The sequence below is a fragment of the Bubalus kerabau genome, chromosome 8 (assembly GCF_029407905.1).
Source record: "Bubalus kerabau isolate K-KA32 ecotype Philippines breed swamp buffalo chromosome 8, PCC_UOA_SB_1v2, whole genome shotgun sequence".
In the NCBI taxonomy this organism is placed as follows: domain Eukaryota; kingdom Metazoa; phylum Chordata; class Mammalia; order Artiodactyla; family Bovidae; genus Bubalus; species Bubalus kerabau.
Genome location: NC_073631.1, coordinates 62,375,226 through 62,402,985, shown reverse-complemented (window position 1 = coordinate 62,402,985; position 27,760 = coordinate 62,375,226). Strand labels below are relative to the sequence as shown.

General features: G+C 38.0%; 1 long non-coding RNA gene across 4 annotated transcripts; it reads left to right on the top strand.

Moving 5' to 3' along the window:
• The first annotated feature begins 2,089 nt into the window (after positions 1-2,089).
• LOC129658559 (uncharacterized) lies at positions 2,090-26,829 on the top strand. 4 transcript variants are annotated; one of them, XR_008717404.1, is made up of 6 exons: positions 2,090-2,818; positions 5,351-5,418; positions 6,563-6,728; positions 18,527-18,584; positions 25,518-25,581; positions 26,207-26,829. It is a non-coding gene; the product is annotated as an uncharacterized LOC129658559 (long non-coding RNA). The 4 variants fall into 4 exon arrangements; XR_008717406.1 differs by lacking the exon at positions 18,527-18,584; XR_008717405.1 differs by lacking the exon at positions 25,518-25,581.
• The last annotated feature ends 931 nt before the right edge of the window (positions 26,830-27,760 follow it).

Below are 27,760 nucleotides of genomic sequence, written 5' to 3'. Positions count from 1 at the left end.
GAGTCAAACAGCAAATAAGCTCTTTGACTAAAACACCAGAACTGACGAGAGTTCTTTCTTTGCCAGGCACTGCGTTGTGCTAAGTGCTTCAGTCATGTCTGACTCTGAGACCCAAATGACTTCAGCCTGCCAGGCTCCTCTGTCCATGGGATTCTCCAGGCAAGAATACTGGAGGGGTTGCCGGGCCCTCTGCCAGGGGATCTTCCCGAGCCAGGGATCGAACCCGAGTCTCTAATGTCTAACCTGCATTGGCAGGCGAGTTCTTTACCACTAGCACCACCTGGGAAGCTCTGTGTTAGGTTATGGAAAAAGAGAATGAATAGGATAGATGATATTCCCAAGAAATTCAGATTGAAGCTGCTCACATCAGTTTTGGGCTTTCCACAGCAGTACCTTCCCTTGATCCACTGAAGAATTTCTTGCTGTGAGATAGGTCACTGGGTGAAGAAATCGATTCACCAGGTTATTTCTGTTATCAGGGGTTTAAAAATATTATATTTGAACAATAAGGTGTTACTGTGTTTCTGAGTTCAGAGAATAGAAGTAACAAGATCAGTTTTTTTTTTTTTCTTCCTTTTTTAAGTATCAGGAGGGAAAAAAGGAGAAACAGAGCACGTAATGAAGTGTCTGTGATTTCTGATTTTCTTTTCACCTAGGGAAAACATAATTACAGGGGTTTCATGCTGATTATATTTATGTGCTATGCTTTCTTTCAAGGTGAGTGAGATGCTGGCAGTTATATATAGATGATAAGAAATTCTGAGAGTATTGAATGAGAGGATTTCTTTCCTTAGTGAATGGGCAATCTTCCTTGCTTGAAAGAATGTTCTCAAATATAAGCCGCTGAAATGGCTTTAGATGCAAACTTGGTTATAGCTTCTGTAGAAAAGCCAACTTTAAGAAACACTGAACAATCTAGAAGATATTTGATGATTTAAAAAGGGATTTTCTATTCTAGCCGAGTGGCAGGAAGTCAAGTTAGACCAAGTAGTAACTAATACATGATTTTAACAGGTAGCGTTAGTGAAAGAATTAGATTTGTATCCTGAGTATTTAAATATTTTTGAAAAATTATTAGCATATTCAGTGGTTTTTGGTATATATATGTTTTTGTTTTCTTGAATTGTTTCATCAAAAGCCAACTAAGAAACAGAACCATGAATATTGAAACATGCCATATGTTAAGTTTCTTTAGTAGTGTTCCACTCTTTGCGACCCTATGTATGGACTGTAGCATGCCGGGCTCCTCTAGGCCTATATTAATTCCATCTCTGGGATGTTTGGTTATTAGAACAAAGAAGTATAGAAGAGACTACTGATTTAACTAGCTAAATGATGGAAGGAAATGGCTTTAAGCAGATTGGTTGTAAATTGAAAGAAATTTATGCCAAACACGGTATCTTCAGCTGACACACTTCATGCAGGCATGCAAATCATGACCTTCCCAGACTGCAATTTCTCTGCTTGTTCTCACTTGATTTTCTTGGAGAAGACATTTTTTCACACAGATTTTGCCTCTGCTCAGAATTCACTTCCAATCTTCCCTCAAAGTCTCTGTCCTCTTGGGAGACTTCAGAGACGCACCTCCTGACTCTGATCATCTCTTTCCTTTAACCTTTCTGCTACTAACATATTCCATGTACCATAACCCATGACCTTTTGCTGTCTCTGGAATTGCACAGAAAATGCACCCAAAGGACAGGACAAAAGTACTCTCTTCTTTTGCAATCTGACAGCTCTTCTCATAGGGCAAAGGTAATTAAGAAAGGGCCTAACCAGAGCCCAGGATGCCTGCTTCTCCTCCGCATTCTGACCCCAGTCAGCCATGAAACTTCCCTTAGTCATGCATCTCTCTAGTCCATGCTCAGTTACTAAGTCCTGTTTGACACTTCCGGACCGAATGGACTGAAGCCTGCCAGGCACCTCTGTCCATGGGATTCTCCAGGGAAGAATACTGGAGTGGATTGCCATTTCCTCCTCTAGGGGATCTTCCCCACCCAGGGATGCAACCCGGTCTCCTGCACTGTAGGCAGGCTCTTTACCACTGAGCCACCAGGGAAGCCGTCTCTAGTTCATAAGGAATGTTATAAAATAAGCTTAAACATTAAACATATGAAGGGTTTATTTTATTAAGAGCTAAAATAGATTTGAAACAGGCAGCGCCGACCAAGAAGTAGTTAGGCGCGAGCAGTCCCGAGACAGGAGTTGGTACAGGACACGCAGAGAACTTGCAGAAGCAACGAGGCGTTTGCGTGGCTGAAATTTACGGGCTCGTTTGCTCCTTGTGATTGGTTGTTTCTTACCGCTTAGATTTCGTAACTTTGGCGCGTTTAGAGGCTTAAATTATGGTTTGTGTTTGCGGCTCTTGCTTTAGAGCCACCTCAGACTAAAAGCGTCCTTGTTTAATTCATTGAATGGTGGCTATCAGCTCCTCACCTGCAAACAGAACTCATGTGACAGTGAGGTAAATGAGACGCGCTTTGTAAACTGCAAAGTGCTCTGTGAGCCTGAGGACCCTGCATCCTGTTCAGTCTCCCTGGTCTGTAGCGACCACTTCCTGGGCATCTAACCCGTCCCACTACTCGGGACCTTGCTCTGGGAAACCTGGCACCTACTCAAACGTCCTGCTGGTGCCCCCTGAAATTCTTAACCACTTTGTCTTTTCACATGTGTTATAAATCAAGGCCAAGGGAAAACAGCACAGGAGGAGACACTTGGAAATTGGCATAACGTGTATCTTTTCTTTGCTACTCTATTTGCGGATGACGCAGAATTCCAAGATATTTGGGAGTTAAGCATTCCTCAAAGCTACTAGGAGGTAAGATGTTAAGACTATGACTGAGTCAGAGGTGATGGGGGTGGAGGAGCACATACTGACCGCCCCTTGGAGACCACACTTCCCTGTTGAACCAACACTTATCTTTAACACAGAAAGAAAGCCATGGATGGCATTCTAAAAACAGAAACAGCCAAGGAGTTCTATTATGCCCTTGTTTTTACTTGTGTTACTTCCTTGCGTTAGCCGACCACTTACACGCAAAGTAATGACCTGAAAAGGAAAAAAAGGACTTTCGGTTCCTTCTCCTATTTTATTTATGTCTTACACATTAGTTAGCCAAAGTATAGAGTATCAGTAGAATGTATGCATATCAAGAAGTGAAATAAAGATGGTAGTGATGGTTGTACAATATAAATGTACCTAATACCACTGAACTATCCTCTTAAAAACGGTTAAGGTAGTAAATTTTATGTTATGCTTATTTTATGACAATTAGAAATTAATTCTGGGTGAGAGGGGAGAGGGTGGGAGGGAGATCCAAGAGGTGGGGGATACATGTATACATATAGCTGATTCACTTTGTTGTACAGCAGAAACTAATCCAACGTTGCAAAGCAATTATATATTAATTTAAAAAGATGAATGTCACAACAGGAAAAAACAGGAAAAAAATTAATTTTAAAAATCAGTAAAATAAAACCAGTTGAATTTTGTGGAATGTTTTTGCTGTTCTGGTGAGGATGAAATACATATACATGTACAAACCAAGGCATATGAATTACATAATTTTGTGATGAAGCAACTGAGTTAAATTCTGTCATATTTTCATTTAAAATGACATTGCATAATATAAAGTGAATGATACAATTTCTTCCATTTAAAGTTTTAATTTAAAAAGTTAGAATTATGATAAATAGCAAATATTAAACAGTATGACATTGAGAGAAAGACTGCAAAAAGAAAGGAAACAATTGTATTTTTGTACTTTTAAAGGCATTGTTTTATCTGTTTTTTTAAATGAGGGGACCCACATTTTCATTTTGTATCAGACCCTGCAAATTATGTATCTCTTTCTTTTCATCTATACTGTATCTACAGTGGTGAGGAATGTATTTGGAAAATGTAAAGAATGCCTATTACCCTACATACATAGCTTTGTGAGCAAAAAGTGCCCAGTGGGACGCTCAGAATAGAAACATGCACTTAAAAAAAATGTACTGGAGTATAGTTGATTTATAATGTTGTGTTAGTTTCAGATATATAGCAAAGTGTTTAATTAGTACAGGTGGCTCAGAGGGTAAAGCGTCTGCCTGCAATGCAGGAGACCTGGGTTTGATCCCTGAGTCAGGAAGATCCCCTGGAGAAGGAAATGGCAACCCACTCCAGTACTCTTGCCTGGAAAATCCCATGGACAGAGAAGCCTGGTAGACTACAGTCCATGGGATCGCAAAGAGTCAGACATGACTGAGCGACTTCACTTTCATACATGTATCCACTCTTATTTTTTTTTTTAACTTAAGATTCTTTTTCCATAGAAGCCGTTACAGAGTATTGAGTAGAGTTCCCTGTGTTATGCAGGTTTTTATTAGTTATCTATTTTTATATATAATACAGTAGAGTGTATATTGCAATCCCAGTCTCCCAGTTTAGCCCTCCTTTCCCCCATCCCTTGGTAACTGAGACGTAGACTTTTAACTTGGGCCTTGTAGCCATGTCATGTTGTTAACAAGCTTATTACGTGTGTTCTCTTGTTTTGCTTTTGTCTTCAACTCCTTTCTTGATCTATGTGTTATTTGAGAGACATATTCAGTGTCACAGCCTGGCATTAATCAGTGACAACATTTAACAATGAAAAGCTATTGAAGCAGAAAGGATTTTAATTATTCATAACTATCTTTTCACTTTCACTAATTGCTTTGTGGGTTTTCCATACATCTTCTTTAATTTAAAAGAATTCTCAAAAATGACAAAAGAAAGAAACACTGGTATATTTTCACATACCTTTACAGGTCCTTTTTACCAATTCCATAGTAAAAAAAAAAAAAAAAGGAATGTTTCCTATGATTCTGAAGTCCACTAAGTACTAACATAGGCACTGGAAGTTGGTTTGCCTCCCTTTTCATCTTATGTCTGTCAGTCCTTTTTATAATTTTTCTTGTATATTTTCCCTGTGCTAATTATTTTCTTATTATTGGTTACTGACAGGAAGAATGCAAGCATGCTTGATAAGTTTCTTTCCTCACTGTAGTTTACTGATTGCATTTTATCTCCTCCTCTCCCCCCTTTCTGTACCTCTGTCAACGCTGACTCAAGTGCTGGGCATCTTCAAAGCACGCTTGAGGCCTGTGTCACAGCTTCAGGGAGCCAGGAAGGCATTACACCTTAGAAGCTTGCTTTTCTTTTAAAAGTGAAAGGCTCATTAAAATTCATCCTGCTCCCCATTTGATAGGTCATTCTAAACTTAAGCTGTCATTTTTGTTTTTAAGGGATATACATATGCTGCCTTTCATATTAAGAAAGATCCCATTGTACTTCTGTGGATAGAGCCTGTACTTTGAATTGTATTTCCAGGTGGCACAATTGATCCATCCGCATCCCCTGCCAGGATCTACTCTGGGACCAACAGCCTACCATGAGAGGTACCTGTACTGGGATGATTGGTACAGTGCAGTCTGTAGCTGAGAAACAGATTATCTACAAGCCAGGTTTATGAGAACCTGTTTTCTGTTTCACTGCAATTATCTTTGATATCACCAAACTTCATGGGCCCTTTCCTGTGCTCTGGTTAGCTCTACTGTGTAGCATTTGAACACTGACACTTACTTTTTCCTCTTTTGGTTTCTAGGTCACCCTTCTCTCTTTTTTTATGCTCTCTCCTTATAGTCATATGTCTTTTTCCAGCGACTCCTCTCCTCTACCAGTTCCTCTTAAGTGCCAATGTTCTTCAACACTTCATTCTCAGCCCTGTTCTCATTCTATTCTAAAATAATCTCACTTGGTGATCTCATTCAAACCAGGGCTTCAAAGGCTGTGTGTACCCTGTTGACCTCTCTCCTGCCTAGACCTTTCTTGAGTTGTTTTCTATATTTATTATATCAGTTGTCAGTAACAGATAATGTAACAAACAACTGAAAAAACATAGAGCATGTTTGTCCCACAGACTGAATAATAAGTCCAGAGATAGTCAATCCATGGCTTTTGCAGAAGACCTTTTAGTCATTACTGATCGTTTGGATCATTACTGATCCAATTCCACCTGCCTTTTTACTGCAACATTGTTAGCATATTGGCTTTGGTCCTAATGCTTGTTGCTTCCTAGTCATACAATGGCTGCTACATTTCCTGGCTTCACATCCAGAGGAAACAGGAGGAAGGAATAAACAGCTGGGCCTGGCTTTTTTTTTTTTTTTTTTAAATAGAAAGCAAAATATTCACTAGAAATCCCACCAGACATATGTTCATATGTAACTCTGACTAAGTGTCACTTGGCTTACCATAATTTTAAGGTGGATTGTAAAGTTGGTTATTAAATTTTCCTGTGGTAATGGATAAAGGGAAGGGAGGATTTAGTTATGAATATATTGAGGTACCCAGTCCAGCTATGGATAAATCCATAGTTGGAGGTAGCCAATCCAGTGTTGGCCCATCTATTTTCAAACTTGACATCTCTAGCAGGATATTCCACAGATACCTTAAACTCAGCCTACAGATTTTTTTGGAGGTGGGTAAAACTTAGCAGAAGGGAATGGCAACTGGTGACTTTCCTGTTTTTATGATTTTTAGCTTGGTGATGAAGATCATGTTTTGATATAAGGCAGCTGAAATGTCTATGGAAAATCTACTGGCTTTGTGACCAGAGACATCAGAGGACAGAAGACAGGGCAGTTACAGCTGAAGGAAAGTGAGGATTCATCCCAGAAAGGAGAGAACCAGAGAATGGAAGCCCCAGGTATGTGTAAACTCATACTTATAAAATTATAATAGATAATTGTAAGTAATATTGTGTTCATTGGTTGATATAAAATGTTCCCAGAAGGGTTCAGAGAAATTCAAGGGAGCCTGAGAGTGATTATAAGAAAAAGTTGAATGATTTATATGATCTGAAGAGAAACCAGAGTATGAGGGTAATTATAAGAGAGTCGGGTAGACTTTCCTAGAAATTGTACCACTTTAACTGGATCCTGAAGGACCCACTTTGTTCTTCCAGGGAAGGATGACAAAGATGCATGATCAATGAGCCACCAGAATCAATAAAATTCTTTTTTAAATCTTAGGGAAAAGAATATGGATAATCCTATAGATACTCCTGGAGAGAAAATTTGAGTCCCAGGTGATTTGGGGAAGTTCTTTAGAACTAAAACATATATGAAGCCTGTACCTAGACTTCTAGATGGAGAATGAAAGAAGTGTCTAATTAACTCTCTCTTCCTTAATTAGTGACAAGGTAAGTGCAGATAACATCAACAGGTTGCAGTAATCTGGACCAATGTCAAGATAAGGCCAAAGGAGAGAGAGAAATTCAAAATAGTTTATTTGTCAAAACACTTGGGTACCTACAATAATGTGTACACTCTGCCCAATGTCTAGCTGACTTAGACCATATCTGTAAGGATAGAGTCAATGATGCTAAAGATGAGAAGCAATTGAAATTTGAAATGTCACCTACTTCAGTGAGACAGTGGTAAAGTTTGTTTCTAACCAAGTTAATTGCCTATATTTTCTGCTAAAACAACAAAAGCCACATTCTTCAGAACAATATAATGAAATCTAGAGACTCCATAATATATATTTTGTGATGTTCAGGATAAAGTCTATTTTTACTTAAACTATGAAGAAACAGGAAGTTGTGACCATTTTCAGGAGGAAAAACAATCAGCTGAAGTGAACCCTTGGATAATCCATATTTTTATTTTTCAGAAAAGATCTTTAAAGTAGCTTTTGTAAGTATGTTCAATTAACTAATGAGGGGAAAGAAATAGTCTCAGAAGATGAATGGAACATACTAAAAGATCAAAAAGCATATGAAAAAATGTTCACATCTTTAGTCATTAGAGAAATAGTGAATAAAAGTTTAACTTGATACCACTATAATCCTGTAGGAAAATTGGTAATAACATTCATTGGAGATGCTATAGAACAACTGGAATTCTCTTACATTTTTGATGCAAATATATAGTCATATGAGTACTTTGGAGAATTTGGAGTTTCTTAAAATGTTAAGCCTGTACCTACCATATGAGCCACATAATCTACTCTTAGGTATTTTTATAGCAGCTTTCTTCATGTGAGCATCTAAAAAAAATTACAAAGGGACTTGAGGAAATTTTGGAGGGTAATAGAAATGTTCTGATCTTAATTATAGTTACATTTATACAGCTTTCTATGTCTGTCAAAACTCATTGAATGATATACTTCAAATGAGTGTACCTTATTTTACATAAATTATATTTCAAAACCAATTTTAAAAAAATCAATAGTTATTTTCAATATCCCTAGGCTGAGGGCCAGATTTGCTAGTGAGCCTGAAGAGCCTGAAAATTCTTTTTAAATTCAACCCTATAGTTAATTGCTCTTGTCTTAACTGCTGTCACTCCTCCATATAAACCACAATTACTTCTACTTTCCAAGTGCATCACACTCCTGCGATCTAGGGTCCTATCCCTCTTTCTCTATGGGGATAACTTCTACTCATTATTTAAATCAGCTCATACATAGTCATCTCCAGTAAGTCTGGATTTCCTAGTGTGAGCTAATTATGCCCTTCTTTGCTCCCAGGGGACCCTGCACTCACCTCTCATATGAAAAACTATATTTTACTCTTGCCTTTCTTTTATTCTCCTCACTAGGTTTAAAATTATGTAAGGATAGTAACCACTCTGTAGTCACCTTTCTTTCTTCAGTTATCAAGCCAGGAGTAGATATTCAGGCGCTTTTTGCATTTTTGCTGAGTAGGCTATTATATGGAAAGATCAAAGTTTTGGTATTTTGCATTGCTATTATTTGAAAGTTTGGGTAAATGGAACCATTTAAGAAACTTCTTGGAGAAGGCAGTGGCACCCCACTCCAGTACTCTTGCCTGGAAAATCCCATGGATGGAGGAGCCTGGTAGGCTGCAGTCCATGGGGTCGCTGAGGGTCGGACACGACTGAGCGACTTCACTTTCACTTTTCAGTTTCATGCATTGGAGAAGGAAATGGCAGCCCACTCCAGTGTTCTTGCCTGGAAAATCCTAGGGACGGGGGAGCCTGGTGGGCTGCTGTCTATGGGGTCGCACAGAGTCGGACACGACTGAAGTGACTTAGCAGCAGCAGCTAAGAAACTTCTGGAGGAGAGGCTCATATGTGAATATTATGGAAAGTAAGAGGATTACTTTATGAACTCAGCCTCATTCTCTTATACACTTTCTTCTTGTGCTATAGAACTATTCCGTTGGTAAAAATAGAAAATTGGTAGAACTTTTCTATGGTCCCCTTCTTAGAGGCACTGTTCTTTCTCAGTGAAAGCTTGCTCTCTCTGGCCTCCGGTTCTCAGGGTAGCTTTTCATCATGTTGAAAGGTGTCTACCCCCTGGGTCTCTTCTCCCCAGGCATTGCTAATTATTTCTCCTGGTTCTTATCTGTCACATTATGCACAATCATTTCCATTCTTGTTCTTGAATCTCATGCTCTTTTAAAAAAAAATCACGGTGGCTTAATAAAACATAATGGTAGGATTTCAGGCTTGATGCATAGAAAAAGTGATACCTGAATAGGATGAGAATTGCTGTGTTTTGGAGGGTATTATTGCTATTGCTTTTAGGAACTTAAGAGTTTTGCAAAACTTTAGCAGCACATGCATCTTTGGAATAGCAAGGTCTTTCATTTGCTGGACACGACTAACTCTAGTCTTCTAGATTTTATGTTGGAAAAAAAAAAGTCATTGTATGAAGTAAAAGTGCTAGGATTGTATCTTTCTTGTTCCTTTTACCCATAAGCTGAAAGTGGTCTTTCTCCTTTTTCTTGACACAGGTATGATTTGTCTTTTTCTCTATCTGTATTCAAATTTTTAATAGTATGGGATATATTTCTCTCTCTTGCTTCACACTCCTCTGTCTTTGCCTCTTTCTTTCCCGCTCTCTCTCTCTCACCCTCTCCAATGTGGCATCCTGATGAGGAGCTCTGAAAGATTTTGATGTACACCACTTTCTCTCGGTGGCTCATTTTTAATAGTGTTTTCTGAAGGGTGAAAAGAAATGACCATTATTATGGTTGTTAGAGTAATAACAATAGCCATGATTGTTAACAATAACAACAATAATAATGAATGTTGGCATTATTTACCGTCTTGAAAGGATAATGTGAATACTATAGTCCATTACATTGTAAAATGATCCTTCAAGGGAATGTTCCATGTGGAATATAGTAACTGTTCTTAGCATTTCGATTAGTATTTGGATAAAGCACTGTTTGGAATAAACAATGATGTGTGACTGTTCACATTTTTTTTTTTTTTTGTATTGAGAATATAATCCCCATGAACTGATTATAGAATATTGCTGTGTTAAAATCATATCTATGACTCAGTTTTTCCCTTTTAAAAATTATCAGTTTCAATGTTCATCGCAGCACTGTTTATAATAGCCAGGACATGGAAGCAACCTAGATGTCCATCAGCAGATGAATGGATAAGAAAGCTGTGGTACATATACACAATGGAGTATTATTCAACCATTAAAAAGAATACATTTGAATCAGTTCTAATGAGGTGGATGAAACTGGAGCCTATTATACAGAGTGAAGTAAGCCAGAAAGAAAAACACCAATACAGTATACTAACGCATATATATGGAATTTAGAAAGATGGTAACAATAACCCTGTGTACGAGACAGCAAAAGAGACACTGATGTATAGAACAGTCTTATGGACTCTGTGGGAGAGGGAGAGGGTGGGAAGATTTGGGAGAATGGCATTGAAACATGTAAATATCATGTATGAAATGAGTTGCCAGTCCAGGTTCGATGCACGATACTGGATGCTTGGGGCTGGTGCACTGGGACGACCCAGAGGGATGGAATGGGGAGGGAGGAGGGAGGAGGGTTCAGGATGGGGAACACATGTATACCTGTGGCGGATTCATTTTGATATTTGGCAAATCTAATACAGTTATGTAAAGTTTAAAAATAAAATAAAATTAAAAAAAAAAAAATAAAAAAAAAATTAAAAAAAAAAAAAAAAAAAAAAAAAATTATCAGTTTCAGATGGAAAGTTTTGAAAGCCTTTACTTTCTAGGGTTGTTTCTTAAACAACTCAATTCTCTGTATTGTAGATAAGCACAGAAGGATCTGGTATTTTTTTTGCGATGTTTAGTGAAAGACCCCTTTGTCAATCATTCACTCCCACTTGTGACAGAAGCTGGAAAGGTCATTGGAGTGGACGTTTTTATGGCAAACTCAAATAATGCTTTTGCAGTCACTGAATTTAGAATTTCCCCATCCATTAAAAACATACACTCATTTTGCAGAAAGGATAAAATATGTAACAGACATAGCTTCACTTATACTACCCAATTTTTTTTTTTTTTTTAGGATGCTTAGTGTTGTGTACATATACTTGATGCAAGATGTCTGTTTTCTTGAAAATACAATTTGACTCCGTGACAGAATTATAGAGAGATAAAAGCTGACCATTTGACCTGCTCATGTTCATAAATACGTGAACTTTGTTTGCAGGAGTGAAATTGTTTCTAGATTAAGAGAAAGATGAAAACATAGCACTAAAATGAAAGTACTTTCCTTCAACTTTAACACTGAGGCTGAAAAAAGTCCTCATACATAGGAAAAAAATGAAAAGGAAATAGGCTTTACCTGAACCATCAATTACTCAGCTATTGATTACTCAGTAACCATTGATTACTCATTGATTACCTGAAGATTAAACTGAGGATTCATTTAAGGGAGGAGAAGAATCTCAGTGAGGAACTCAGATTAGAGGGTTTTAGGCAACTAGTGAGGTTATATGGATTGAGCCATAGGCAAACAGATGGGGATGGCCTGGGGTGGGCATAACAGTAGGAGCCCACAGTTTCTCAGGAAACAAGAGAAATAAGTTTATTAAAGGCAAGAAAATCCAACGTGAATGGCACTTTACTTCATACTAAAGATTACCAACACACTTAAGTGTCCATCCGGTGTGTATATTCGAAGGAGGGTTATTTCTAAGTTGGAAGTGAAATTTTATGATTCATTAATGCATATTGTAAGTAGTTTGTTTGTAATTAGAATAACGTACACTTCCTCGTTTATATCACGGCTTTACAGGTGGCGCTAGTGGTAAAGAACCCACCTACCAATGCTGGAGAGAAGTTTGATCCCTGGGTCAGGAAGATCCCCATGGAGGAGAGCTTGGCAGCCCACTCCAGTATTCTTGCCTGGAGAATCCCCATGGGCAGATAATAGTCCATAGGGTCATAAAGAGTTGGACTCTGCTGAAGTGACAGCATGCATATACTCATTTGTATCACATTTTTTAAAAAGTATTAAAAAGAATCACTTCTTATTTCCAAGGATTCTTCCTTTTATTTAAATTGATGAGTAATAACTGAAACTACCCTGCTGCTGCTGCTAAGTTGCTTCAGTCGTGTCCGACTCTGTGTGACCCCATAGACAGCAGCCCACCAGGCTCTCCTGTCCCTGGGATTCTCCAGGCAAGAACACTGGAGTGGGTTGCCATTTCCTTCTCCAATGCATGAAAGTGAAAAGTGAAAGTGAAGTCACTCAGTCGTGTCCGACTCTTAGCGACCCCTTGGACTGCAGCCTACCAGGCTCCTCTGTCCATGGGATTTTCCAGGCAAGAGTACTGGAGTGGGGTGCCATTGCCTTCTCTGGAAACTATGCTAGGATTTATATATTCACTATGTTTTATTTTATTTATTTACTTAATTATCCCTCTATCTTGGATTTTTCACTGACATTTTTTGTTTCAATGTGTGTTTGTGTGTGTGTATGTGTGTGTGATCAGTCGCTCAGTTCTGTCTGATTATTTGTGACCCCTTGCCTGCCAGGCTCCTCTGTCCATGGAGTTTTCCAGGCAGGAATACTGGAGCGAGTTGACATTTTCTACTCCAGGTGACCTTCCCAAGCCAGGGATCAAATCTGCATCTCTTGCATCTCCTGCTTTGGCAGGAGGATTCTTTACTGCTGTGCCACCTGCAAGCCCTTCAATGTGTAAGGGACATATAATGACAGAAGTTTCTAAATCTTAGAGGAGTGTCAGCAGCCTCTGTAGCTCTCCAGGAGAAATTAACTTTCTCCCTGTGTCCTTGTTTTAAATTCAGTTCCTTGTTCTTGTTTGTCTTGGGACTTAGGTTCTTGTCTTGAGAAACTGTATTGCTTCTGCTCCTAGTCTGACTTTATTTAGCCAGTATCCACTAGGCACTTGCTCTGTGCCAGGAGCTGTTCTGGGTCCTAGGGAGAGAATAGACCAGAGAGATCCTGTTTTAAAGAGGAGAAGTCAAAAATAAGCACTAAGTGAGTTTTAAATATTGCTTTCTACTGTGGAAACGGAAAAGCAGGGTGATGTGAAGGAGTTACTGACCTGGGGGATATGAAGGCTTTAGATTGAGAGACAAGTTTTCTTTAAAGAAATGAAATTTGAACCAAGTGTTCCAGGTACCCCAAACAGCAAGTGAAAAAGCCCAAAGATAGAATAAGCTGGATGTGATCAAGGACAGAAGGAAGGTCAAGCGAGTTGAACAAAATGGTTAACAAGATTGCAGAGATGCTAGAAAGGCAGGAACCAGATCATGGAAGTGCTCAGAGCCCATCAGGATTTGAACTTTAAGTGCAGAGAGAGGCTGTGTTTTGTTGCTATTGTGGAAGTGGTGCTTAGCTTAATCAAGGTTGTAACATATTCTGAATTGTTTTAAGTATGGATTGAAGAAGGACAAGAGATGCAGGCAGATAGGCTGGATGTGTCTGAAGGGATCAAGTGTAATATGGTAATAGAGAATGTAGAGTGAGTAAAACTGAACCAGGTGGAGTAGCCTTGAGTGGACTCTGCCACCTGTAGGTAAAACAGGTGAGTACCTATAGGATTTGGTTTCAATGCTCACAGTTACAGTCAACGCTTTTTTTCCTCTTTTCCTTGTAGACTGCAATTGATGTCAGAACCTATCATTAGTCATTTATTGCTTGGACTAAATTCCCCCTTTGGGAAGTTCATTTCTTAGAGATGCTATATTAAGACATTAAGGTGAAAGTCACTCAGCTGTGTCCTACTCTTTGCGACCCCATGGACTGTATAGTCCATGGAATTCTCCAGGCCAGAATACTGGGGTGGGTAGCCTTTCCCTTCTCCAGGGAATCTTCCCAACTCAGGGATCAAACCTAGGTCTTCTGCACTGCAGGTGAATTTACCAGCTGAGCCACAAGTGAAGCCTGAGAATACTGGAGTGGGTAGCCTATCCCCTCTCCAAGCAGATCATCCCGACCTAGGAATTAAACCAGGGTCTCCGCATTGCAGGCAGATTCTTTACTAACTGAGCTATCAGGGAAGCCCAAGCAAATTCAATAATCGTAATACTACCGAACCAAACTTGGGTCTACCTGCCTATGAGCAGTGATGCCAGTCTACTGACACTGGTTGTAGTGAAGGAAAGTGCAGCATTTATTGCAGGGTGTCAAGCAAGCAAAATGGCTGTCTGGGGAGGCCTTACAAATAGCTGTGAAAAGAAGAGAAGCGAAAAGTAAAGGAGAAAAGGAAAGATGTAAGCATAAGAATGCAGAATTCCAAAGAATAGCAAGAAGAGATAAGAAAGCCTTCCTCAGTGATCACTGCAAAGAAATAGAGGAAAACAACAGAATGGGAAAGACAAGAGATCTCTTCAAGAAAATTAGAGATACCAAGGGAACATTTCATGGAAAGATGGGCTCAGTAAAGGACAGAAATGGCATGGACCTAACAGAAGCAGAAGATATTAAGAAGAGGTGGCAAGAATACAGAGAAGAACTGTACAAAAAAGATCTTCACGACCACGATGGTGTGATCACTCACCTAGAGCCAGACATCCTGGAATGTGAAGTCAAGTGGGCCTTAGAAAGCATCACTATGAACAAAGCTAGTGGAGGTGATAGAATTCCAGTTGAGCTATTTCAAATCCTGAAAGATGATGCGGTGAAAGTGCTACACTCAATATGCTAACAAATTTGGAAAACTCAGCAGTAGCCACAGGACTGGAAAAGGTCAGTTTTCATTCCAATCCCAAAGATAGGCAATGCCAAAGAATGCTCAAACTACTGCACAATTGCACTCATCTCACACGCTAGTAAAGTAATGCTTAAAATTCTCCAAGCCAGGCTTCAGCAATCCGTGCACCATGAAATTCCAGATGTTCAAGCTGGTTTTAGAAAAGGCAGAGGAACCAGAGATCAAATTGCCAACATCCGCTGGATCATGGAAAAAGCAAGAGAGTTCCAGAAAAACATCTATTTCTGCTTTATTGACTATGCCAAAGCCTTTGACTGTGTGGATCACAATAAACTATAGAAAATTCTGAAAGAGATGGGAATACCAGACCACCTGACCTGCCTCTTGAGAAATTTGTATGCAGGTCAGGAAGCAACAGTTAGAACTGGACATGGAACAACAGACTGGTTCCAAATAGGAAAAGGAGTACGTCAAGGCTGTATATTGTCACCCTGCTTATTTAACTTCTATGCAGAGTACATCATGAGAAACGCTGGGCTGGATGAAGCACAAGCTGGAATCAAGATTGCCAGGAGAAATATCAATAACCTCAGATATGCAGATGACACCACCCTTATGGCAGAAAGTGAAGAGGAACTAAAGAGCCTCTTGATGAGAGTGAAAGAGAAGAGTGAAAAAGTTGGTTTAAAGCTCAACATTCAGAAAATGAAAATCATGGCATCTGGTCCCATCACTTCATGGAAAATAGATGGGGAAACAGTGGAAACAGTGTCAGACTTTATTTTTTGGGGCTCCAAAATCACTACAGATGGTGACTGCAGCCATGAAATTAAAAGACGCTTATCCTTGGAAGAAAATTTTTGACCAACCTAGATAGCATATTGAAAAGCAAAGACATTACTTTGCCAACAAAGGTCCGTCTAGTCAAGGCTATGGTTTTTCCAGTGGTCATGTATGGATGCGAGAGTTGGACTGTGAAGAAAGCTGAGTGCTGAAGAAGCTGATGCTTTTGAACTGTGGTGTTGGAGAAGACTCTTGAGAGTCCCTTGGACTGCAAGGAGATCCAACCAGTCCATTCCAAAGGAGATCAGTCCTGGGTGTTCTTTGGAAGGAATGATGCTAAAGCTGAAACTCCAGTACTTTGGCCACCTCATGCGAAGACTTGACTCATTGGAAAAGACTCTGATGCTGGGAGGGATTGGGGGCAGAAGGAGAAGGGAACGACAGAGGATGAGATGGCTGGATGGCATCACTGACTCAATGGACGTGAGTCTGAGTGAACTCCAGGAGTTGGTGATGGACAGGGAGGCCTGGTGTGCTGCAATTCATGGGGTCGCAAAGAGTCGGACACGACTGAACGACTGAACTGAACTGAACTGAACTGAAGCAAGGATTCTGAATTAGATACTACTTGAAAGACCTGAACTCCCTGAAGACTTTCAGGGAAAGATTTTTAAACACAGGGTGTGGGAATGGGCTTGTGGGGTGTGTGAGTAGCTAGTGGATGTTCTTCTGATTGGTTGATGGTGAGGTAATCAGGTGTCAGCATCATCAGCCTTCTGGTTCCAAATGGTCTGTGATCTATCTACCTGCTTTTGGACAGTATACAGTTAACTTCTACCTGGTGGGAATTTCAGTATCTGAAAAACGGCTCAAAGCTCAGAATATTATCTATAGTCCTGGAGGAGGAACTGGATGTCCTTGACTTTGTTTAATGGCTGAACTATTATTATTTTTGTCTTGCTTGACTGTTTTCCTTTCTTTTTGCATTTTCTCACTTTTCTAATTAAATTTATTCTTTGACTAAAGTTTTTCTACAGACAAAAGGCAGGCAGAGGACATTGTATACGGAAAATCTGTTCTGGGAAGGCCCCATAGGGTCCTTCTCAGTTCAGTTCAGTTTAGTTTAGTCGCTCAGTTGTGTCTGACTCCTTGCGATCCCATGGACTGCAACACACCAGGCTTCACTGTCCATCTAGGTTACAATAGCGTTTCTTGTGTGGGTTGGAAGATTGTCTTCACAAGAAAAAAGCAACTTCGTTAGAAGGACAAGACAAACAGAGTAAAACATAAAAAAAATACAGCATTGCATATTCTTGATCCATTGATTTGCGGAGACTATGGTATTGGATTTTTCTGTATCCTCTCCATTATAGCACTACATTTTAGCTACCGAGAAAATGTTTGTTGGCAAATATTGTTGCACTCTCCAGCATTCTCATCTTAGTTTAATAGTCTAATTCGCCCATGCGATAAATACATGTGACTTTTTAAAGAAATCTGCTTTTGGATATTTGACTCTACACATGATGAAGCACAAGATTATTTTTTCTGAAGGGTAATCAAAGATGATGATATTTTGGGGAGAACAATTTAAATTGAATTCCTTTGAGTTTAATCATATAATATTTGGCCATGCTACCATATTTTGAGCAAGATATCATGTGTTTTATGAGGCATAGCTTGATAAAAGAACAAATTCAAGAACAAGAGACGTAAACACCAGCCAAAAGCAGGAATTTAATCAGAGCATTAAATAATATTTTTAAGCATTTGTCATGGGCAAAATATTAAATACTTTGTAGAATATGAGGCCCTGGGAAACTACATATATACTTATAAAAGATAATGGTACATATGATTTTGTAAATTGGCTAATACTTAGTATTGCAATAAAGTGTCAGAGAAATTCAGAGAAGTCTGAGGGTGATAATAAGAGAATTAGGCAGAGTTTTTTAAGAATTGTAATAATTTAAGTGGATTCTGAAGGATCCATATTGTTCTTCTAGGGAAGGATGACAAAGACATGTGACCAATGAGTCATAAGAATCAATAAAACTCTTGGCCCCTACAGCTTAAATATTAGGGAAAGGAATATGCATAATCCTACAGACATTTATGGATAGAAAGATATAGAGTCCCAAGTGTTCTGGGGAAGCTCTTTAGAACTAAAATATATATGAAGCCTATGCCTAGATTTTTAGAGAGAGATGATGGGAGGATCTGATTAAACTTTTCATCCTTAATTAGTGATGAAGTAAGTGTATATAACATCAGTAGGTTGCTGCAGGCTGGCAGGATGTCTAGAGAAGAGAGAAACGAGTACTGTGTTTCTTTGTCAAAATTTATGGGTACTGACAGTAATAACTTATCTGTATTTTCCTTTTCTTGTTAATATTTGGATTCTCTAAGTTCTTTTAAAAGAAATAGTCTATGTAGTTATACTATTAAAAGAATTTTAAAAAGGATTTTAACTTGGGGCAAAATTATAATTATTCAAGTATAGGTGCAAAATACAAAGAGTACCTATTTCAAATTGTGCTCTGGTGAGTGTGTTTAGCAGCACACTTTTAATTTGGTGTAAATTGTTTTTTTAATTTTTTCCCAGAGTGGTTTCTTATTGTAGTCTCTAGTAGGAAATGGGGGTAACAAGTCACCTTTTTCCATAGCTAGATGAATACTTTTCATTCAGTAAGCCTTTCATAGATTTTATTTATTCTTTTTATTTATTTATTCTTTGGACTGTGCCACTTGGTGGCTTCTGGAATCTTAATTCTCTGACCAGAGATTGAATCAAGGCCTCCTGCAGTGGAAGCATGGAATCCTAACTAATGGACTGGCAGGTAATTTCCATCATAGATGTTTGTTTTTTTTTTTTAATTTTGAAAAGAATACATATAATCAGGTACTTATTCTATTGTCTTTTAAAAAATGAGAAACTGTATATTGGTACAATTTAAATAAAAGCATTCTGTTCTGATGAAAAAAAGAGATATAATAATGTTATGTTAATATTTTGAAAATAAAAGTGTTAAATGCTATTTTAGAAAACATTCCAAAATTTCCTCTATTCTGAGTCAAGAGTGAATGCTCGCTGGTTTTATTATGTGCCGTATCAAGTGGGAAGACATCTGGTTAACAAAAAAAACTCATAGTGTTTCTTGACTAACAAAAAAAACTCATAGTGTTTCTTGACTTTGTAAAAGTGTACATTACTGAAGAGAATGTTAAGCCTATAGAGTAACAATGACAAGCAAGAGTGAGTGGATATAAGACAGTTTATATTCACTCTTATATTATAAATTATTATTATTTTATATTTTTCCCAAACCAAAGTAAAACTCCCCTTTTAGGAGCAGCAAGTATTCTTATTAAAGGAAACATAAAACAAGAAAAAAATAAAGATTGTCTAATTCTAAGGTATAGAAAACATACATTTTTGTTGTTTATTTAGATTAGTTATAGAATTTAGTGTATTTTTATTTCTTCCTTGAAAGATCCTGATTTCTACTTTTAAAATTATGGCATGCAATAATTTAGGCTTTCTTGAAAAATAAGAACGTATTATGTTGAGCATTTAATTAAATATGGTCCCTACTGAATGAATCTTGAAAAATTGCCAAGTGGAATGAGTCTTGAAGAAAAAGAAACATATTTTGGAGTAAACACATTTATTATTTATGTTTACTGCTCTTATTATTTCAAGAAGGAAAATACAGATTCTGTTACTGAAAGAGTGTGTGTGGGTCCTGTTGCTTGCTTCTCAAGAGCCGATAAACAGGCCAGGCTGCTGGAAAGAAAAGTTTGCTTTATTTCAGATGCCAGCAACTGGGACGGAGGATGGTGTCAGACATCTGTCCAAAGGCTGACTCCCACCCCGACCCCAACTTGCAGTCAGTGGGGCAAGAGCTTTCATAGATAGAAGTGTGTGTTGGAGGGGAGCGGGTCGGGGGCAGGGGGCGGGCTAAATGCAGAAACAACACAGTCAGCTCTGACAGTCTTCTTCAAATTTGTCACCAGTGGTCTGACCAGTGTCAGCTCGGTTGTTTTAGGTACAGTTACACTTCAGTTCTGGCTTCCCTGATAGCTCAGTTGGTAAAGAATCTGCCTGCAATGCAGGAGACCCCGGTTCAATTCCTGGGTCAGGAAGATCCACTGGAGAAGGGATAGGCTACCCGCTCCAGTATTCTTGGGCTTCCCTTGTGGCTCAGCTGGTAAAAAATCCTCCTGCAATGTGGGAGACCTGGGTTTTATCCCTGGGTTTGGAAGAACCCCTGGGGAAGGGATAAGGCTACCCACTCCAGTATTCTGCCCTGGAGAATCCCATGGACTATACAGTCCATGGGGTTGCAAAGAGATGGACACGACTGAGTGACTTTCACTCACTCACTCAATCTTCAGTTCCAGGGCCCATTTCTTCCCATTTCTTTGTGGCCAGTTCCCAGAATTGTGGCAGCTCATGTCCTGGGTAAAGTCTGGTCATGACGTAGTTAACTTCTCTATCTGGTGTTTTAGCATCTATAAGACAGCTCATAGGATATGGCTCAGAATATTATCTATTAGCCCTTAAGAAAGAATTAAAGGTCCTTGATTATGCTTAATGACTACATCATGATTATTTAACTCCTTTGACTGTTTTCTTTTGTTTCTGCATTTCTTATTTCTCTGATTACACTTATTTTATGACTAAAGTTTCCCACAGACAAAAGGCAGGCAGAGGACATGGTGAGGAGGCAAGGACTATAGGGTTCTGCTCCATTTCAGTTCCAGTAAAACCCCAAATTTGCCTGAAATTAGCCAATATAATTAGACTTCCCAGGTGGCACAGTGGTAAAGAATCTGGCTGCCAGTGCAGGAGGCACAAGAGACGCAGGTTCCATCCCTGTGTTGCGAAGATCCCCTGGAGGAAGAATGGCAACCCATTCCAGTTTTCTTGCCTGGAGAATCCCATGGACAGAGGATCCTGGTGGGCTATAGTCCATGGGGTCGCAGAGAGTCAGACACAACTGAGTGACTGAGGCTGCACGTACAACCCATATAATCTTTCCCTTTTGTTTTTTGGCTGTTATAATAACATATGTAATATATAATTATATCTATAGTATATATATATATATATAATATGATATATACTGAGGAATATTTTTCTCTTCTTCCTATAAGCTGTCCTCTCTTTAACTATATTCATTTTATACCTAGTATAAAATAGTTGATGATACTGAAATAGATATGGAACAATAACATACTATGAAACTGTACCAAAGGGATACTCTAAAGAGAATTAGATATCTTAAATATAAGTGACCATCCAGAGTTCTACATGAACTGGTGGGATCTCCTTAATGCAATGGCTGCTTGTGAGCTGAATGGCATGAGCTCATGTAGGAACTAAGAATTGGAGTAAATAATAATAGTAGTAGCTCACATTTACTAGGTATATAATATGTGTTAAATATATGTGTTGATATAAGATATGAATATATATTATATATAAGATTTTATACACACACATGTGCATGCGAGAGTGCTCAGTTGCTTCAGTCGTGTCCAACTCTTTGTGATCTTAGGGACAGTAGCCTGCCAAGTTCCTCTGTCCATGGCATTCTCCAGGCAAGAATACTAAAGTGGGTTGCTATGCCCTCCTCCAGGGAATCTTCCCAACCCAGGGACTGAACCCACATCTCCTGCATTGCAGGTAGATTCTTTACCCCTGAGCCACCGGGGAAGCCCCTACACACAGACACACACACACACACACACACACACAATTATTTAATATTAACAATTCTTACAGTGTAGGTATTATTACTAACTCTACAGAGAAGAAAACTGAGTGTAGTAACATTATGTAACTTGCCCAACTCAAGCAAGAGCTAAATAGCAGAAAATAGCAGAGACTGAATTCAAATTCAGGACATATGGCTGTTTTGCGAGCAATGATGCTTTTCTACCACCATAGGTGAACTCCTAGGCTCCTTTTATCTCTGAGATTATACAATTATCATTTATGTATTCTCCTTCAAGAACTCAGTAAGGAGATACCACTCCACAACAAAAGGATATGCCCTTGGGAGTATGTCCTTATGTATGCAGGCCTGGAAGTATATCTAGCTAATGATTATGGTTTGAATAGTAGAAAAGAGATGACATTACAACTTATTTTTAGTGAATTACTTTAGTTGTATATGTTGGTTTTTAATAACTCAAAATGAAGATAATTCATTACCACAGGCCAGGAAAACCTTTGCTAAGAGAGTATTTATGTTTGTTAGTATTTGATGTGAATCGAAGCAACCATAAAATGAAAGAAATACTTTAGAGTAAATGCCTCTAAATTTAAAACTAAAAACTCACTTTACAACTCTGAGTATTGCCAAATGATCATGTCATATAATGACATTAGAGATTAAAAAAATATTTGTAAACTATGGCTACGATAACATTTTCATTTATTGGTGCTTATATAATACATTCTCAGAGGCTTTAAAAAACAATTTGAAAACATCTTGGAAATGTTCTATCATTTCAGTAAGGTAAAAAGCAAATATATACTAATTTGGGAGATAGCAAAACTATAACCAAAAAGAGATTAAGTAGTATGTTCAGTGTCTCTGAATAAATTGGAATTAGCATGCTGAATAACTCTTCTTGTACAAATGATTTTCATATCACTCCTCTGGAAACACAGTAAAAACCTATCTCAGAACTCTGCTCATGTTAGCTCCTCTATTTATCTTGTTAGCCGGGATGGCACTGATTTGCATTAAAAGTCAGTAGCTTGAGAACATCCTCATTTAAATGACAGGCAAGGAAAAATATGCCACCAGCGGTAATGCTGAGATGTAACTAAAGAGAGAGAGGAGGAAGACTATGAGAGGGTGTACTATGAAACTGACTTTTAAAGCATTGAAAGTCATGAAAAAAGAGAGAAGTTAATGGTAGAAAAAGCTTCCAAGCCATCAAGTGAGATGAAGACTGAACAGCGCTCACTAAATTGAGGAAACAGAAGCTATTTGTCAATCATGCTGAGTTTGAGATTCAGTTGAGTAGAAGAGATGGAATCTAGATGGTGATAGTTTGAGAAGTGAGCAGGAGACAGAGTGTAGGTAAACAAGATTTTAATTAGTTTGCAAAAATGAGTAGAGATAATTAATAGCTAAATTAATAGCTAAAGGAAATTTTGAACTAAGAAGGTAGATTTTAGAATTTGAAAATAGTATTAATTTCTGACAATGAAACAAAAAAATATAAAATTAACTATTGGTAGAGAAACCTAAAGATGATGGTGTGAAAGTGCTGCACTCAATATGCCAGCAAATTTGGAAAACTCAGCAGTGGCCACAGGACTGGAAAAGGTCAGTTTTCATTCCAATCCCAAAGAAAGGCAACACCAAAGAATGAACATTCTTTGACTACCACACAATTGCACTCATCTCATACACTAGCAAAATAATGCTCAAAATTCTCCAAGACAGGCTTCAACAGTATGTGAACCGACAACTTCCAGATATTCAAGCTGGATTTAGAAAAGGCAGAGGAACCAGAGATCTAATTGCCAACATCTGTTGGATCATCAAAAAAAGCAAGAGAGTTCCAGAAAAACATCTGCTTCTGCTTTATTGACTGTGTAGATCACAGCAAACTGTGGAAAATTCTTAAAGAGATAGGACTATCAGACCACCTTACCTGCCTCCTAAAAAATCTGTATGCAGGTCAAGAAGCAACAGTTAGAACCAGACATGGAAAAGTGGGTTGGCTCCAAATTGGGAAAGGAGTACGTCAAGGCTGTATATTGTCACCCTGCTTATTTAACTTATATGCAGACTACATCATGAGAAATGCTGGGCTGGAGGAAGCACAAGCTGGAATCAAGATTGCCGGGAGAAATATCAATAACCTCAGAAATGCAGATGACACCACCCTTATGGCAGAAAGTGAAGAGGAATGAAAGAGCCTCTTGATGAAAGTGAAAGAGGAGAGTGAAAAAGTTGGCTTAAAACTCAACACTCAAAAAATGAAGATCTGGCCCCATCACTTCATGGCAAATAGATGGGGAAACAGAGGAAATAGTGTCAGACTTTATTTTTTGGGCTCCAAAATCACTGCAGATGGTGACTGCAGCCATGAAATTAAAAGATTCTTGCTCCTTGGAAGAAAAGCTATGACTAACCTAGACAGTATGTTAAAAAGCAGCTACATTACTTTGCTGACAAAGGTTGATCTAATCAAAGCTATGGTTTTTCCAGTAGTCCTGTATGGATGTGAAAGTTGGGCTATAAAGAAAGCTGATTGCTGAAGAATTGATGCTTTTGAACTGTGATGTTGGAGAAGACTCTTGAGAATCACCTGGACAGCAAGGAAATCCAAGAGTCCATTCTAAAGGAATTCGGTCCTGAATTTTCATTGGAAAGACTGATGGTGAAATTGAAACTCCAATACTTTGGGCACCTGATGCAAAGAACTGACTCATTAAAAATGACCCTTATGCCTGGAAAGATTGAGGGCAGGAGGAGAAGGGGACGATAGAGGATGAGCTGGTTGGATGGCATCACTGACTCAATGGACATGGATTTGAGCAAGCTCCGGGAGTTGGTGATGGACAGGGAAGCCTGGTGTGCTGCAGTTCATGGGGTTGCAAAGATTTGGACACAATTGAGCAACTGAACTGAAATGAATATGGTGTCATATAACAGTGACATAAGGAGCAATTAATTGGAGCCTAGTAAAATAATAGTACAGTTTTATACATGTTAAATGGACATGAAAAAAATAATACAATAAATAAGACACTTTAATTTGAAAAATACCCATGTTTGCTTGTGAATGTGGACTTCAGAAAGGTTTCAGCTTATGAGTATTGTGGAGTGGTAGACGGTTGGTGTGTTAGCTTCTTTGGGTTGCTGTAACAAATGACCATAAACTGGGTGGCCTTAAACAAGGAAAGTTTATTCTCTCACAGTTCTGGACGCTAGAAGTTTGAAAAGAAGGTGTAGGCAGGTCTGTGCTTTTTCTGATGGTTCTAGGGAAGAATTCTCTGTTGCCTCTTCTAACTTCTTGTGGTTGCTGGTAGAATCCTAAGGATCTGCAGATACGTTACTTAAATGTCTGCCACTCTCTTCACAAGCCTTCTTCCCTGTGTATCTGCTGCAAGAACCCTGTTTACAAGTAAGGTCATGTTTATAGGTTCCAGATGGACATGGAGTGTTGAAGGTCATTATTTAATCTAGTACAATGGATCCTATGAAATTAAAAGGCTCTAACACTAGATGTAGATGGGAATGGCTTGTAACACATGTGGGGAGCTAAGACAGCTGGTAGGTGTCTGAAGTGTGTTCAGTTTTGCATTATTTGGCTCATTTAAATTGGGTGTTGTTTTTGATGTTCACTAGTGTTTTTCGTGCATAAGCTAAAATTCCAAAATTCCATTCCTGTTAGTCCCTAATACATCAATCATGTTGGAACAAATTCATGTTATCAAAACAAGTGTGATAGAAGATCTGATCATACAATGAAATGCATAATTCTTAATCACATTGTTTGTTCAGCTTTGAAAAACCCATCAACTGTGTAACCCATGCCTTCTCAAGATATCAGAGATTTTTATCATCCCAGAATGTTCCTTTTCTGCTTCATACCAATTATTCTTTCCAACAAACCATTGTTCTGATTTCTATCATCATGTTTGATTTGCTTGTTCTGAAACTTTGTATAAATGAGATTATAGAATATGTACTCTTCTGGATCAGGCTTACTTTATAAAGTATTGTGTGTTTTAGGTTCATCCATGCTGCTGTATTCATCCCTACTTCACTCCATTCTTTTAAATTGAGATGAATTGAGGTAAATTTACATAACATAAATTTCACCATTTTAATGACGTAAGATATATAACTCAGTGGTTTTATTGCATTCACAATATTGCACAATCATCAACATTGTCACATTTCAGAATATTTTTATCTCCACCAAAATATGTCTCTTACATTAACAGTTACTCCCTGATCCCTTCCTCCCTTTCTCATCGTCCCTGGAAACCACTCCTCTACATTCTGTCTAACCTGAGTTTGCTTATTCTGAATGTTTTACATAAAAGGCATCACACAAATATGACCTTTGTGACTGACTTCTTTCACTTATTATAGTGTTTTTGGGTTCATCCAGGTTGTAGCTATGTTAGTACTTCATTCCTTTTATAACAGAATAATATTCCATTGTATGAATATGCCACATTTTGTTTATCCATTTATAAGTTGACAGACATTGGACTGTTTTCATTTTTGGCTACTATGAATAAAGCTGTTATGAATATTTGTGTTAATTTTTTTTTTGCTTGAATATGTCTTTAATATTTTGAGTAAGTACTTAAGAGTAAAATTGCTAGGTCATATTATACTTCTATATTTAACTTTTTGAAGAAATGCCAGACTGTTTGTTAAAGCATCTGTACGATTTAAATCTCTACTAGGCAGTGCAAGAGGACCCAGTTTCTCTACATCATCATCAACATCAGTGTTTCTTCTTTAAATTATGGCCATACTAGTGGGTGTGACACTCCAGTACTCTTGCCTGGAAAATCCCATGGATGGAGGAGCCTGGTTGGCTGCAGTCCATGAGGTCGCTAAGAGTTGGACATGACTGAGTGACTTCACTTTCACTTTTCCTTTCATGCATTGGAGAAGGAAATGGCAACCCACTCCAGTGTTCTTGCCTGGAGACTCCCAGGGATGGGAGAGCCTTGTGGGCTGCCGTCTCTGGGGTCACCCAGAGTCAGACATGACTGAAGTGACTTAGCAGCAGCAGCAGCAGCAGCAGTGGGTATGAAATGGTATCTCATGGGTTTTGATATGGGATCAGTGGCCAATGACAGTGAACATCTCACTGTTAATGGTCATGTGTCTATACTCTTTGAAGAAATGTCTTTTCAAATCCTTTGCCCATTTTAAAATTCCATTGTTTATCTTTTAGCTGTTAAGTTTTTAGTTCTTCATGTATTCTAGATCCTAGGCTCTTATCAGATTTAAGATTTGCAAATATTTTCTCCCATTTTGTGGATTTTTTTTCATTCTGTTGTCAGTGTACTTTGAAGCACAATAAAATTTAATTTTGATTTAATAAAGTTCAATTTATCTATTTTTTTTCCTTTTTACTTGTTTTTCTGGTGTCATATCTAAGTACCCATAGTCATAAAGATTTATTCCTATATTTTCTTTTATGATTTGTACAGTTTGAACTCTTAAATATAAATATTTTTATCCATTTTAAGTTAACTTTTGTGTATGATATGAAGTGTCCAACTTCATACTTTTCCATGTGGATATACTGTATTTTCAGCATGTGTTAAATGCTTTCCTTCATTGAATGGTCTTGGTACCTTGAAAAGATCAATTGACAATATATTGTGTGTTCATTTCTGGATTCTCAATCTTATTCCATTAATCTGTATGTGTATTGTTATGCCAGTACGCTATTGTTTTGGTTGTAGCAGCTGTATAATAAGTTTTAAAATCAAGATGTATAAGTCCTTCAAGTTTGTTCTTCCTTTTCAATCTTCTTTTTGATATTCAGAGTCTTCTGAAATTCCATATGGACTTTAGAATTAGCCTTTACATTTCTGCAAAATGGCAGTAGGAAGTTTAATATGGAATGCATTAAATTTCTTAAACATTTTGAATATTACTGCCACCTTAACAAAATTAAGGCTTCTAATTCATTAACACAGACATTAATTTTTAATTTAATTTCTTTCAATAATATTTTACAGTTTTCAAAATATTAGCATGGTACAGTATGCATGGCTTGAACCACTTTTGTTAATTTATTTCTAATTCCAATATTTTATTCCTTTTTTAAAAATAATCTTGTAAATGATTTTTCTCCTTAATTTTCTCTTGGATTGTTAATTTATAGTGTATAGAAATACAAATATTATTAGAACTCAAATTAATAGAAAAACTTTTTCTGAAACTCTGGCATTTGGATGTTAAAAACTTTTAACAGGAAAATTTTATCAAACACTGTT